The following is a 12,035-nucleotide window of genomic DNA, read 5'->3' as shown; positions in this document are numbered from 1 at the left end:
TGTGGGAAAATACAACTCTGTATGCTGTGGAACACAGGTAAATCTCAGGTTCAAGTTCAAGTTCAAGTTCTTTATTTCCTTGAGCCTTACGGCTCATCGGTTCAACAAATACATTGGTGTATATACATGTACAGAAATGATACAATACAAAAACCACACACTCGCATACACACACACACACACAACCGGACTAACACATACATTGTACAACAGGTAGAGTGTAGAAGGACATTTTTTTTTATACTAATAAAAAATCTGTTCTTTGTTTATTACTGTATTTAATATATTTTGCTAAATTTGAAAGATATTTTTTGTTTACTGTTTCTAGAAGTTGAATAAATTTGTACATACTAGGTTTATTATAATAATATTTCTTAATAAAACGTTTTCTTAGGTCTAAATGAAATTCACATTTAATAATAAAATGAAATTCATCTTCAATGTCTCCACTGTTACAATAGGAACAAATTCTTTGATTTCTTTCTAAGTTATTAAATCTACCAATTTCAATATTTAATTTATGTGATGACAATCTAATTCTAGCTATTTCTTTTAAATTAGCAGTACCTATTGGTTTTGATAAATATGGCTGTAAGTAGAACTTTTCACTAATAAACTTGTACAGTGAACACTTGGAAGATGAATTAATTTTTTCTTTACATTCTTGTATAAATATATCACATAGTCTACATTTAACAATATTCATAATATAATCAGCTGTATAAATATCCCCATTTTGCCATATATACCCAACACCCATTCTATACAGTTCTTCTTTTACTTCATTCAACCATTCATTCCTGTTTTCTAACATATCTTGATAACAAGCATTTAACACACAGTTATCGGTTTGTTTTAATTTCAACCAATATTTAAAAATTCTAAATTTTCTCACTATTACAAAAGGTAATCTCCCTAATTCTTGGTAAATCATACAATTAGAAGTATACTTTTCTTAACCCCCAATAATCTTTTTAAAAACTGTAAGTGGATTTTCTCTATATCCGGTGCTTTATGAAAACCCCAAATTTCAGCCCCATAGTTAAATATACTACTGACGTATGTATCAAAAACATGTAGTTGGGTTTCAACGTTAAAAAAAATTTTCTTTGATACTCCTGAAATTGAAAATAATGCTTTTCTTCCTTGTTCAGCAATTTTTTTGTTGAGTTTTCTTAAATTTACCATTAAAATTTATTTGTATCCCCAGATAATTAAATTCATCTACGGTTTCTAATACACATCCGTCATATAACCACTTTTCTTCTTTTCTTAATTTACCACCGTTTTGGAAAACCATTACTTTAGTTTTGGTAGTGTTTACAGTAAGGTTCCATTTCTTTGTGTAAAGTAATAAAGTATCTAACATTTTTTGCAGTCCCTCGGGAGTTTCTGCCATTAAAACCATATCATCAGCATACATAATTAAAAACAAGTTAATAGTATATAACTCAATAGATGGACATCCTTCTGTTAGGAAATTCATTTCACAGTCGTTGACATACATGGAGAACAATAATGGTGACATTATTTCACCTTGGAATAACCCATTTTGACATTTAAAAAAATCGGACATATTATTATTATATTTGACACAATTTAACATTCACATTTTTATAAAGTGCTCTTATAATGTTCAACAACAGGTGACTGTACAGGTAAAAAAGACAACTTATACATGAAGCAGTATATAAATACCTTCCCATTGTTTCCTGAAACAACACCTACCTATTGTTAAAAAAAATGTTGGCGTTCAGAGAACACCCCCCCCCCCCCCCCAAGGCTTAAGTGAATAAACAATACAATACAATACAATACAAAGAGTCAAAAGTCAATGTCTTTCAAACGATTGTATTCTATGGACTGTGTACACACAGCGCTGACACATCGCAAGTCAAGTACGCAGTTGAGGATTGACGTAATCGACAAACAAAGGTATGGCACTAATTAATAAACAACCTGTATGTTGATATACCTTTACCTAGGTAAGGTGTTAAGACTCAATTTTACATGTATTAGAGTTTTAAACATACATGTCTCGATTTTGATTTTATTTCAGCCAAACTATCAGCGATTTTTTATCGCCAAAAAATCGTCAAAGTCAATTTTCTATCGCCAGTGTAATACTTTTTTTGCAAATTGTAAATTTCACGACCGCTGGTGTGAACTAATGGTTCAGGTGAAACACCAGCTGATTGCAATTGGCTGAATTGATTGTGTCAGACCTAAATTTACCAATGGTATTTTCTGAAAACCTTGTTGTCAGAGATTGTGTCAGACCTAAATTTACCAATGGTATTTTCTGAAAACCTTGTTGTCAGAGATTGTGTCAGACCTAAATTTACCAATGGTATTTTCTGAAAACCTTGTTGTCAGAAATTCTCAGAATGTGCTAATACATAATACCTATAAATAGGAAAATGACAAATATTCTTGTGTAACATACGTATATAACCTATATATCTAAAGACCAAGAATTATCTCTGGACTCTCCACTGAAACACAGATACAAGTAAGGTAAGTAACTATAAGTGTAACTGAGTATTTTTTTCTCTCCCTCTCTCTCATTTTTTCCAGATTTAACAGATTAAAATTTTCTATTGTCATAATAAGCAAAACCCTGAGTAATGTCAGGGTTCTACACTAGGAGTTCAGACTAAGGGCTTTGGTAAATATCACATCTTATTTTAATCAATTATGTCATGGCCTATAGCCTGAATAAATTTGTATCAATGGCTACTAACTTATAATTAAGGAAACTTTTTTTAAAACATAGAATACAAAATTACAAAGAATCTTTGTATGTACATTGTATTCCTTTATGTACGTATTATAAAATGAAACACATTCCATTTCTCAGCAGCATATCTATATGCTATTTAGTGGTGTTAATACATTTTTACTATAGTACATATATACAGTACATTCCAGTTAATCGGGTAACGCTTAATCGGGTATTTCGTTTAATTGGGTCAAATTTCAAAAACCAAAACCATTTACTCTTAAATCATGTTAAAAAAATGCGTTTAATTGGGTTGGAAAAGTTGCATTTTTCGGTTATTCGAATAAACAATCAGGACAAAAAAAATAGAAATGCTCCGATTTTCACGAAAGTCATCGTGTATTTCTTAAAGTTTTAGACATTTATCAACAAATAGTGTAATTTAGATGGTCAAAATGTCAAAAAACGGTTAAATATTACCTTAAACGGTAATGTTATGTCGGGGTTTTGTCATGATGTTGTTGATTCTGCCTCGTGGGGTTTTCCCAAACAGGAAGTTGACTAAGAATTGCGGGTAAAATTAAATGTTATTTTTAGGGTCAGCAGCAGCCAAACGTAATGGGGGTTTAAAAGCATAATTAAGCGACTAGACAATTAAACTTTTACTTCTGGGATGAAAAATCTTCGAAGCAGAAACCAAAACAATAGGTTTTGACCTGGGTCTGACATTGCTACGGATCGATTGATATCACCCCTGCGAAACGATTATGAATAATTCATGAACATTCATGAATAGTTCATGAATTTATTCTTGATTTGTTCATGAACATTTTCATGAAATTCATGAACTTAAAACTTCATGAATATTTTTTTGAAATTATGTTCATGAACATTCATGAATTATATCAAAAAGTTTTGGATTCATGAAATCATCATAGTTCATGAATGTTCATGAACATTTCCATACATGATAATTCATGAATCCTTCATGAATATTCATGAACTTAAAAATATGATGAATACTCATGAATGAAATATTCATGAACATTCATGAAATATTCATGAACATTCATGAACCATTCATGAATATTCATGAACTTAAAACTATGATGAATACTCATGAATGAAATATTCATGAACATGCATGAACCCTTCATGAATATTCATGAACTTAAAACTATGATGAATACTCATGAATGAAATATTCATGAACATTCATGAACCCTTCATGAATATTCATGAACTTAAAACTATGATGAATGTTCATGAATGAAATATTTCGTGAACATTCATTAATCCTGAAATCAAGATTTTCATTCATAAAATCATCATGTTTCATGAATATTCATGAACTATTCTATTCATGATAATTCATGATTAATTCATGAGTTATGAACTTATTTAGAAAATGAATTTGCATGCATTTTACCACTTAATTTCATCAAAGTTTGTCATGAACTGTATCACTATGCATGTTTGACAATATCCTTGTAGTCCTTCCATTAAAAATTGCATTAAAATGGATCTATCACTTGTTTCAAAATTCATAACTGCTTGAAATGAGTATATTTACACAATCATTTGGATGGAAAATCCTTTTAATATTCTTCAGATAAGAGTGATTTATTTTCATTATTGCATTAATTCTCATTGCACATATGATGTGTGTTTGAACAATTTAGTTAAATGGGCAATGCAATTTAAGAAATGCCAAAGCTATTTGAATATTATGTGCACTATGTAAATTTAGGTCACATGCATGGTGATTGATTTTAAGTTAATTCTTACCTATAAACAGGTTGACATATTTCCAGAGTTGAATATTTCATTTCCTGGTAGTGTTGTATTGATCATGAAACAGGTATACTTGCCTTCATTTGTAAAATAACATGTTATTCATCTCTGTGAGAAAAGCCTCATGGCTGCCATGTATTGGAACTCTCCTGCTAGAAGTTTTTGGGTGGGAAAAATTTGGCGGGAAAATTTGGCGGGAAATTTGAAGTTTTCTTATTGTTTCCTTATTCTTCTTTAAGCCAACATCAAAATTGTAATATAGACATGGAATTAAATTTAAAACTTTTTAGATATTAAGTTTGTTATTCAATTTAAAATGTAAGGTATTTTTTTATTCAAGAAAATGTTCAATTTTAAGGTCAAATTCTCATTCATTAAAGTTCTTCAAAATTCATTACTATTTTATTCATTTTGATGAATTTTAATGAATATCATCAATGCATGAAAATTCATGAATAGTTCATAATCCCATAATATTCTCATTCATTAAAGTTCTTCAAAATTCATTATCAACTGTTCTTACTATTTCATTCATTTTGATGAATTTTAATGAATATCATCTATGCATGAAAGTTCATGAATAGTTCATAATCACATATGATGAACTATCATGAATCTTAATGAATTTGTAAAATTATTCATAAAAGTTCATGAAGAGTTCATGAGAGGTATTTGATGAATATTCATGAACATTTTTTCATGAATCAAAAACTTACAGTATTCTTGAAAGTTCATGAATGATTCATGAACATTCATGAACTCATGAATATCATCTCGCAGGGGCACCGCTTACTGTATGTGACGAATCCAAATAGAGGGGTTCGCCATGCACGGGGAAATGTGACGACACCGGTACACAGTTGATTTAAAAAACTGTAGCGAGCAGTAAAAGGACAGACGCCCGACATTAGCTTTTAATTCCTATTCAGGTAAGGATTAGAACTGGTTCATAAAAAAACATTACATTGGATTTCGTGTTGTTTTATCAGTGATTGCCAGTGTCAAGTTTGTATAAATTTATACCACAGGAAACGACCTAAATAAACTCGGTTTCACCGATCTTGTGCTTTGGCAATTGGAAACAATATGGAATATTTTAAACTTCAAAGCGAACATAAGAATGTCTCTATGATAAACATAAATGATTTTAGCTGTAATTGTCGGCGAGTCCTTAGATCGTATGTCAAATTAGGAATATGTGGATGAAACAGGGATGTATGACCCACGATTTGAGGTGCTACGATTGTTAATAACTGTGCCGCGAATAAGAAAATCATTAAGGTTTTGTTATTTTAATACATACATTTTTATACAGTTAGTAATAGTAATCTGACAATTTGACATCAGTAAAAGCACAAACAAAAACACCGTTTATTAACAATAATAACGCAAATATATTTTCATCCAAAATCGACCCAAGTCTGACAACCATTACGGACCAAATCCAAGATGGCGATGTGCATTTCGGCTTATTGCATAAGTCGGTTAATCGGGTAAAAAGTCCCCGCAAATAGGCAACCCCATTAAGCGGAATGCACTGTTGGTCGGATTAGACAGGGTGTCGCAAAAGTCAGGCATTTGTTGTTGATTACACTTAGCATCATGGAAACACAGTAAAATGTCGGTTTTGACAGGATGTCAGAAAAGTCAGGTGTCGGATTAGACAGGTTTCATTGTAAAAATAATTACCATCAAACGTATATCCAGTAAAGGATGTTAACAGTATATGAAGCAAATAAATTTTGAAAAAAAAACCATAAGTCCAATATATTACATGATATAAAGAATGTCTGATTTGTTCAGCTGTCTCTGATTTCTTTGAAACTTAATCTTAATTTTCATAATTCTGATGCTTGTATATATCCTCATTTAAATCATCCATCATCAGTTTGTTACAGTTTTTACATTGACAAAGAGTTCGATTGGCAATTGTGTCCAGAGAAAAAAAATATGTTTGATGTTTTATGGAGGTATATATCAACTTACCCTGTACATGTAGCATATATGTTAAATATTTCAAGTGTTCAAATATTTATGCACATGTACAGGACTTCAAGCTGTGACTACAAATATTTAACGACTGCAATAATGTGAACTTAAACAGTTACATGTACATATGCTGGTATATATACAATATGTGTATATCATGCTTGTTTCAAACATGCACATACAGGTCTCTTGGATGTATTTTTTAAATTTTAAATTCATTTCTTATTATCTACTGGAAACATACCAAGAGAATACTTGAATTGATCGAAAATAGATAACAGCCATCCACTGATAATATCTTCTGCGCCAACAATTTTCATCTTAAAATACATGAATTCTAGAAGTGGTAAAAAACTATCTTTAAAATCTATATAAATATTTCTTGATGAAAATGATTTGAAAAAGACAATATTATTTCATGTAACTTAGCAAATATTATAAGCAGGTATATATCACATCAAATATAAAAAGATATGCTGATTAAGAAAACAGCATGTCTGTTCAGTAACATACAGTTACTTAATATAAAAGTTAGATTATAAGTGATAACTTACTTCTGACTTCCATTTCCTGCTTTTGTAATATAATCCCTTAAATTGAATCTCAACCAACAGGAAAAGTTTAAACGACGACAGGGGTATCGTTTACCCCGCAGAACAGTTTAATAACGTCCCCAACGATCAATAACGGTAGACAGATCGATGAGTTAGTATGCAATCTGTAGTATGAAGTTTACATGCGCTTTCTAGCACCTTTATCTGAACACCAGTTTACTACATAGCCGTTGTAGTGCTACAATATTATACATGCAGGACAGGTTCACACTGAAGTTGGTAGATATCTCAGTTCTCTTGTTACCAGGTAAAATAGGTTTTAACAGAGAACTATACTCCCAATGTAACAGGTAGTGATCTGTGTCCCACCTTCATTCAGTATATCTAAAAAGATATTTAGTAGTTCCAACACAGATAATGATTTCCAGTGTAAAACGGCTAGGATATATGTTCATTTGAAGTGTCTATCCCGGGCAGCAAAATGTTTCAAAAAACGACCCAGTTTAATTTCATTCGAGGTGTAACGATTGAAAATATTCCCCAGAATATCTTTCCTCATGAAAATATTCCTGGTAATTCCCACCTGTAAAACAGTTCGATAAATGCTCTCAGTAATTGAATCCTGGTTAAAACAGTTTCAATAACTGTTCAGCTTCCAGGTATTAAATGTTCCACAGTATTTCCTGGACAAAAACACTGTAACATAACAGGAGTTTCTCTTAAGTTTTAACTGTTCTGCAAGTTTTCCAGTTAGTTCCTTGATAAAACAGTTTCCACAAATGATTTGGATATTTCCCAGAAGGCTGTGTTCTGTGGTATTTCTCCGCTAGCTGTGAATTCTTAACTATTTGACAGTTTGACGATTAAAAAAAGAAATTCTTGTGACAATTAAAAGAAAAGAAATTCTTGCCGTCTGACAAATATTTCAATTGTTTCCTGATAAAATTATAATCAGAGAATTTAAGATGAGATAATTTGAAAACTCCTTCGGCAACAATCCTGCTAGGTTACTTGTGATTGGTCTTATGATGACAGGTAAGAATGTTTATCACGCATATGAAACCAGCTAGATAAAACTTCCATGCAAAATACAGGCAATATATCACCCTTTGAAAAGATCTTTAGTGAAAAGTATATACCGTATTTGACCTAATAAGGGCGCCCCTACCTTTTTTCAAGGAAATAAATCTTTGACTGAGTGTCAAAATGGTGTTCAAAAGTAATAATTTAGGAGAAATATTTTGCTACTTTATGTGTTCAATTTTCTTCAGCAAATTAAGTAACTGGAACACATGTTTTCGCCACATTTTGTGTATTCCTACAGGCTATAGATGACATGTCAGTGCAAAGAGCACCCAAAACTAAACACACATATATACAAATAATAACTTACCATCTTTATTTGAAGATAAACTAAAGACTTCATTCTTGTTGATAAATAACTTTTGTTCAGAACAGAAAGCTAGTAAAAGACATTGTAAATCAATTATAGGTCAAAGAAAACGATGTCTGATATGATCTGGGAAATTACCTGTTTCTATAAATAGAACACAAAAGAGTTCCATTTAACATAAATGGTGGAACACACGTTCTCTGGTCTAAAGATCAGCTGGCATGGTTTACAAGTTTACAGGAATATTCAAGTGATGTTTAAGCTTAATATATGATAATAAATAGATATCTTCATCTGGAATAATTTTATGACTGAATATTTTACCGTTTCCACAACCTTGGGTATTCTGCTATAAGGTATAGTCTGTTTCATAAAACTTCAGAATAACTAATCTTAATAAGGGCGCCCCCACTGTCAATTACTCGCGCCCTGCGCCCTTATTAGGTCAAATACGGTATATAGAACTTCAACATCCGAAAAACATTGTCCTAACACTCGAAAAGTTACAACTCTAACAGATTGAACACTGAATGTTATACTGAACTAAAAAAGAATCAAATGCCTTACAGGCTATATTTATTCATTTCTTATTGATTCCTGATCAGATTTACTGCCAATATGCACATTAAACATGAAAAAGATGAAGTATATAAGTATAAATTAAGCTAATTAACCTTAATATCTCAAACTCAAATGATAATACAATTCAAATTTTGCTTATATATTATATATTGACCATAAAGATGTCAGCAATGAATTTATGGTAAGCTTATTTTATCCAGATGTTATCTCGATGACAGTGTTTTGTTTTAACCGATGTTTTTTTTTTTATTGCCTATATAAAATCAGCTGGTAATGCAATGATGAAATTGGATTCAAAATAATCCTTAATTATTGCAAACTATCAGCAATTTTTTATCACCAAAAAATCGTCAAAGTCAATTTTCTATCGCCAGTGTAATGCTTTTTTCGCAAATTGGAAATTTCCCGAACGCTGGTGTGAACTAATGGTTCAGCAGGGTCTGATAAACCACTCGTCCACTCGTCTTGCCCGGGTCAAAACAAGCAAGTGCCGAGTGAACACTTGGGTCCGACTCGTCCTTGTGACGAGTAAAATTTTAGATCACACTGTAACAAATTGTTATGAATCCAAATAAATTCAACGAGATTTTAATATCGTCCAAAACGAAATGACGGTCATGATGAAGTCAAACACAATAAAGATCGAAAGGACTCGAGTAAGGGGGGAAAAGGCCCACAAAGGAAATTTAATAACGACTCGATTACGAAATATCCATGGGTTGTACATGATGACGACCAAGATGTTATGTACTGCAGATATTGTAGAGAGTTCCCTAATCTTGCAGATACCAAGTTAACTCTTTTTAAAGGTACAGCTTCTGGGGGGAATTTTCGTGAAGAAACATTACATTTCCACCAAAAGTCATCAAAACATCTGACATGTGAAGGCAAATGGAAAGTGTTTACAAACAAAGCTAAGCCCCTTGAACAGGTTGTCACAGCTCAGTCAAAAAAATTGGATGCTGTTACGAAAGGAAGATTGTCAGCTTTATTTAATTCATCATATTTTGTTGCCACAGAGAATATTCCATTCACTAAATTTTAAAACCTTTGTGAATTACAGATGATAAATGGGATTGATTTGGGGACAATGTATCATAATGATGATGCATGTAAAAAATCTATTGATGCAATTTCTTCAACTGAGCAGTCAAAATTTGCTGATGAATTAAACAAAGCTAGATTCATTTCAATTCTGGCAGATGGTTCCACCGATTCTTCAGTGCTAGATTAGAAAACAATATTTGTGCATTTTGTGGGTGGCAATGGTTTACCAGTTACTCATGATCAGTTTGTTGATATTGTCCCCCTGTCTTCAGCTACTGCAGATGGTGTATTGATTGGCATAGATAAAGGTTTAGAAAGTGTTGGGTTTGATAGGCAAAAACTTAATGAAAAGATTGTCGGGTGCAATTTTGACGGAGCCTCTGTGATGATGGGTAGCAAAGGTGAGGTTGCAGTTAAAATTCAAGAAAGACTAGGAAAATTGTCATTATACATTGTGTTGCCCACAATTTGGAGCTTGCTGTGTTAGATGCTGTGAAAGGTATTCCTTATCTGACAACTTTTCAATCGACAGTCCAACAGGTATTCAAGTTTTATTTTTACTCACCCAAAAGAAGGAGAGAATTGGTTGAAATTGCATCCATTCTAGATGAAGTCAGCATCCAACAAACTGGTTTACAGAAAACTAGTTGGGTAGCCAGTCAGTAGGTATAGAGCATTATATAATTACTTGCCCTTGAGGAAAGCTTACCAACTATTGTGTATCATATAAACCATGCAGCAAGTGTTGGCAAGGGAGATGATAAGGCGAGGGCAAAGGGTATGGTGAAAGAACTTTGTTTGGAGAGATTTGTGAGGTTTCTTTATTTCATGTTGGATGTTACTAAAGTCTTGGCTGATATCAGCAGACAGTTTCAGAATGACCATTTGCTCATCTCAGATGTGTCAGTATGTGTCAGTTAAGCTGGAGGTTGCAATGTTGAGGTTGGTTGAATTAAAAGGTGGCAAGGGCGAGTATATTTCCAAGTTGAAAGCAAATCTTTCTCCAGACTTATGACCTAGCCTGTGGGAAAGTGGATCTCAGAAAGTGAAGATCACAAAATCTACAATGGACCTTGAAAAGGTTTTCACTTCATTTCTAGACAGTATCATTGCTTATGTTGACAAAAGGTTCAAGAATGTTCAAAATCCACCCATCAACCTTTTTTCTGTTTTTGATTTTACAACATGGTCAAAGTTTCCAAATCTTTCTCAATTTGGCAGTGAACAGATTCAAAGTTTGACTGAATTTTTTCCACTTTTGTTGTCTGAAGATGAAGTCAAAGTTATGACTGAACAATGGCTAGAGTTGAAGGTTAAACTCAACAGGCAAAGGGAAGTTGCTCCATTTGACATGTATTCCTCACTTCTTCAGGCTAGACCAGCAAATTTGTCATGTTTATTGCTTCTTGTTGAGATAATGTTTTCTATCTCACCAAGCACTGCCAAATGTGAAAGGAGTTTTTCCACCATGAAACAAATCAAAACTGGTTTCAAAAGCTCCTTAAAACAGGAAACCTTGTGCAATTTGATGAGAATTTCTAATATGGATTCCTCTCTCTCAGCATTTGACCCTATGCCCTCAGTTGAAACTTGGTTATGTCAGGCAAAAACATCTAAATACATTAATAAAGGTCACAATAAAGATCACAATGTCAGTGCTGCCAGTTCCTCACAGGCACTCCCCCCAGAACCAGAACCTGAACTTCCAAATCTACTGGAACCTTACCGTAGTAGGACAGTGACTCAGAGGAAAATGTAATGGACACAGAAAGTGTTTGAACATTTGAAATCCATTGATGCGAACAATTGAAATCCATTGATGCGAAAATATATCCCAAAGACACAAATTACACAAATCAGTCCGTTTAATGACAAATTAAACAAAATAATCAATCTCCCCTAATACCGATTGATGTGAAATTAAAAAAATATATATATAACTATCATAATTTTG

General features: G+C 32.5%; 1 protein-coding gene across 1 annotated transcript in view; it reads right to left on the bottom strand.

Moving 5' to 3' along the window:
• Positions 1 to 12,035, bottom strand: part of LOC117332427 (cytospin-A-like) — a 51,336-nt gene that overhangs the window by 27,192 nt on the left and 12,109 nt on the right. The window lies entirely within an intron of this gene.

This window comes from Pecten maximus, chromosome 8 (assembly GCF_902652985.1).
Source record: "Pecten maximus chromosome 8, xPecMax1.1, whole genome shotgun sequence".
Taxonomy (NCBI): Eukaryota; Metazoa; Mollusca; class Bivalvia; order Pectinida; family Pectinidae; genus Pecten; species Pecten maximus.
This window is presented reverse-complemented; position numbering and strand designations above follow the sequence as displayed.